At 42.2% G+C, this 5,000-nt stretch overlaps 1 protein-coding gene across 14 annotated transcripts in view; it reads right to left on the bottom strand.

Moving 5' to 3' along the window:
- Girdin (protein girdin) overlaps window positions 1-5,000 on the bottom strand; it is a 328,484-nt gene that overhangs the window by 52,366 nt on the left and 271,118 nt on the right. The gene's annotated exons all lie outside the window — the stretch shown is intronic.

The raw sequence follows: 5,000 nt of genomic DNA on the forward strand, positions 1-5,000 counted from the left end.
TTAGCATGCAAGTGTCACTTTTAATCTTTCCGTTCTGTTTTTTTATTTTTTAGTTATAATCATTCTACCTGTCGTCAAGAGATTTTATTCTGCTGAGAATAAAAATCACCTTCGTAGTCAAAGGTTCAACACCAGACAACGACTAGCGACATGACGCCATCTTGGTCAGTAGACGAGCGACATGACTTCATCCTAGTCACTAAACAAACGGCATGACATCACCCTAGACTCTATGACCTAATGAACAATGACATTTGCTTATTCTACTACTTGTACTACTCTAGATATCTATTTAATGTCTTTTATTATTTATTTTCACTTTGCAAGTTGTTGCAAACAAATCGGACTTCGTGTGGTGACGTCTATGGGCAAAGCGAGGAACTAGGAGGTCGGGATCGGAAACCCAAAATTCAATTGGGTCCGAACACAACAGCAACCGCCACACGACCAACGGTGGGAAAACAATTTCGTCTTGGGACTCAAATTCATTACCTACGTTACGACATGGCTTCACTTTTCCTCTCCCTCTCTCTCTCTCTCTCTCACTCTTTGTGTGAGTGTGTGTGTGTGTGTGTGTGTGTGTGTGTGTGTGTGTGTGTGTGTGTGTGTGTGTGTGTGTGTGTGTGTGTGTGCGCGCGCGCGCGCACCTGCCTTTGCCTGTCTGTGTCTGTTTCTGTCTGTATGTCTGTCTCTCTATCAACAACGCCATCACTAACAGGTGTTCCCTACTGACCTTTCCCAAAGCCATGACGTCATCCAAACCTTTCCCCAGACTTTCCAGAACGGAGAAAGAGATGGACCACATAGAAAAAAAATAAATAATAAAATAAGAATAAAAATAAAAGGCGAGGAAAGGGAAAGAGAACGTGAAATGAAAAGGAAAAGAGACACGAAAGGGGAAGACATGAATAACGAGAGGAAGGAAATAAAAGGACAGAAGGAGAAAATAAAAAGAGAGGAGGGAAGATGGTAAAAAAAAATGAAACTTGTTACACGGAAAGGGAGGAATAATGGAGGCAAGTTAACTCTCCCTCTCAGAGTTTCCAGATTTTAATGAGAGTTCCACAGCTGGGGCCAGACGATTTTATTTACAATCGGGAACTCCTTTTGCAGCAAATGGCAAAGGCAGAGAGAGAGAGAGAGAGAGAGAGAGAGAGAGAGAGAGAGAGAGAGAGAGAGAGAGAGAGAGAGAGAGAGAGAGAGAGAGAGAGAGAGAGGGGTGGGGTGGGAGAGAGGGAACAGGCGTAAGAGAATATAGGAAGGTGGGGTGCGCGGGTGTGTGCAAGCGTGTACGTGTCTACGTGTACATGCGTGTGCATGTGTGTACGTGTGCGAGTGTGCATGTGTGTAAGTGCGAGCGTGTGTGCGTGCGTGCGTGTATGTGTTTGTAAGGTGAGGGAGAAATCCCAAATTTAAATGAGCCGAGCACGAGTTCGATCCCGACTTGTTGGGGACCAAAGGGCCGGTTTCACAGTCGTCGTTCCGAACCCGAATCCCAGCATCGGGATCGGTCGCCTGAACCCGAGTTGCCGTCTTCTTGTTGTTGCTGTTGTTGTTGCTTTCGCCGTTGTTGTTGTTGTTGTTGTTGTTGTTGTTGTTGTAAATCACTCTCCCCATTCGGATTCGGTCGACCCAATCCGATGTTAGGGTTCACGTTTGGAAGGATGTTCGAACAGACCCTCCCCCCTCCTCAATACACAAGGGGGCCCGGGGGGATGGGGGGGGGGTAAAAACGCACTCGGAGTTTGCAATTCCAAGAGAAAGGTACTGTCCCCTGGATACTATTATAATTATGTATGTGTGTCTGTATATATGCATGTGTGTGTGTCTGCATGTATGTATGTGTGTGTCTGTATGTATGTATGTATGTATGTATGTATGTATGTATGGGTGCGTATGTGTATGTATGTGTGTGTGTCTGTGTGCGTGTGTGTACATGTGTGCGTGTGTAAATTTGTGCGTTTGTGTACATGCGTGCGTGTGTAAATTTGTGCATGTGTACATGTGTGTGTCCGTGTGTACATGTGTGTGCGTATGTACATGTGTGTGTGCGCGTGTGCACGTGTGAGTGCGTGTGTACATGTGTGTGTGTGTATGTGCGTATGGAGAACTTGGAAAACAGGATTTCTTGGAGACATTTCTCATTAAATACGAGGCTAAACTTTGTATTGGTAATCTTCTTGCCAAGATTATCTAATCTTGTGCTTTTCCCCCCACCCCCAAACACACACACACACAAGAAGTTGGCCAGGAAATTAGAAAATCTTGGGAAGATTGCCAATGCAAAGCTTGTGGTGATGTTCAAAGTGTATGTATGTATATATATATATATATATATATATATATATATATATATATATATATATATATATATATATATATTCTTGGATTCCAAGAATATTTCTTTTCCCTGTGGTGTAGTCACGTGTGTTGTGTGATAATTGTGCCTATACACATTCTTGGAATCCAAGAATTTTTCTTTTCCCTGTGGTGTTCAGTATATATATATATATATATATATATATATATATATATATATATATATATATATATATATTTTTTTTTTCCCAAGTGGTCTACTTTGCATAAGTGAACACACGTACCCGTGTTCTTATTAGCATATATATATATATTATGGGAAAGGTGGAGGGGGAAACACGGGTCTTTATCTGATTATCGAGTTTATTCCTGACCGGTTTCGCTTACAATAGCTTCTTCCTCTGAAGAAGCTATTGTAAGCGAAACCGGTCAGGAATAAACTCGATAATCAGATAAAGACCCGTGTTTCCCCCTCCACCTTTCCCATAATTTGTCCCAATGTCTCTACATATATATATATTCTTGGATTCCAAGATTTTTTCTTTTCCCTGTGGTGTAGTCACGTGTGTTGTGTGATACTTGTGCCTATCATTCTTGGAATCCAAGAAATTTTCTTTTCCCTGTGGTGTTCAGTATATATATATATATATATATATATATATATATATATATATATAGATATATATATATGACATGAAGCTCCGCCATGGGATACGAACCCTGACCCGTGCGTCGAAAATCACGAGGCCAAGACGTTAGCGACCATGCGTCTTGGCCTCGTGATCGTCGACGCACGGGCCAGGGTTCGTATCCCATGCGGAGCTTCTAAAAATGTTCAATCTGTCTTAAGAAACATACATATATATATATATATATATATATATATATATATTTTGTATGTATATATATATATATATAATTCATTGACATCCTCTCTCGCGTAAGATTATTTCTACAATTGCCGACATTCAAAGGGGAATGTGTATTACTAAATACGAAAATTACACATGTATGTAAATACTATACACACACACAAACACACGCACGCACGCATGCACGCGCGCGCACACGCACACATATACAAATACACGCGCACACACACACACACATAATCACGCACGCAAACAATCACACACACAGACATACACACAATCGTGCAATCATACACACACAATATTGAAAACAGATGACCTTCCACGTTGATTTCCAAGTTCATTTTACAAAGTTTGACACGAAGCAACTTTTTCTTTCCGGAAAGAGAAGAGAGAGAGAGAGAGAGAGAGAGAGAGAGAGAGAGAGAGAGAGAGAGAGAGAAAGTAGTGCAAGAGGCGAGGTCGGGCTCAATGCCGAGGTCATGCCAGGTCAACACCAACAAGAAGAAGAACAATAATAATAAATCGGATGCAAAATGTGTTGACATCCTTCCTCTTTAGAGACTTTTTTTTTTCCAACTGTCGTCATGCGTTCTCGTGGTGCAATGGTTTCGACCTCGCTTGCGCACAACGCAGACCCGGGTTCGAATTTTACAGCTACCGATGACTGCCACTTTCCCCTGCAAGGCTCGGCACGTACGGACAAAATGGCAGTTTCGGTCACAACTAAAGCGCCTGTTGGTGTAGATTCATCTCTTTAAACATCTGTCGAGTGTGTTCTACTGTAGACACTCCTTCAGACCTCCCCTCCCCAATTTTTTTCGAACGGGGGAGGGGGGGGGACTCAGACAATTACATTTCATTTCTGGGCTGCGGCCAAAAGATTCTATTTAGCTATAGGAAACTTATTTTCTATGAGAGAGAGAGAGAGAGAGAGAGAGAGAGAGAGAGAGAGAGAGAGAGAGAGAGAGAGAGAGAGAGAGAGAGAGAGAGAGAGAGAGAGAGTTAAGGCTACCCTCCATCACACGAGTTAGCCCTACCCCACCCTCACCCGCTAGCACTCCCGCCCCAGTGCTCTCACCCACCCTGACATTCCGTGGGGTGCGCAGAGAACATCATCTCTGGCGCTTCCGCGAGATAAGAGGCATCATAATGTCTGGCAGACGACAGTGGTGCTCTTGTGTGCAAATAGTCAGACACGATGTATCTAATTCGGGATTCGCTGCCATGCAGCCATGCATTCTTTCCTTTTTTTTTTTTTTTTTTTTTTTTGGCAATGGCATCAAAGAGACAAAATATATGAATAAATAAATAAATAAATAAGTAAATGACTACACTACCCCATACATGTCTTCTTGTATTTTGGTGTTGGGTACCTCATCTAACACATTTCATCAACTTCACCATCATCATCATCATCACGACCATCAACACCATTAGCACCATCAACATAACACAGTGATGTCTTTACATTTCGTCAACCAGACACCATCACGTCCACAATCTGTCACATTTCATTTACTTTCTCAAAAATTATGACGAGTTTTATTTAGCCAAGGGTTGGCCGCAGGGATTTCTATTTTTTCTCAAAATCCCAACCTCTTCTTTTTTCGTTCTGATGTTATATATATACACTAACAGCCCTCTCCCCTTTAAAAGAGATGGCCCAAAGCACAAGCCCACTTCATAAAAAATTAAACTATTTAACACCCTTCCTATTTCAGTATCTTGTGGATGAACAGCCACCCCTTCCCTCGCCACATGGCTAAGATCAGGTACAGTGCAGTAAGACACAGCTCGCTCTTCCAC

The sequence above is a fragment of the Oratosquilla oratoria genome, chromosome 33 (assembly GCF_046742065.1).
Source record: "Oratosquilla oratoria isolate Oo_2021 chromosome 33, ASM4674206v1, whole genome shotgun sequence".
In the NCBI taxonomy this organism is placed as follows: domain Eukaryota; kingdom Metazoa; phylum Arthropoda; class Malacostraca; order Stomatopoda; family Squillidae; genus Oratosquilla; species Oratosquilla oratoria.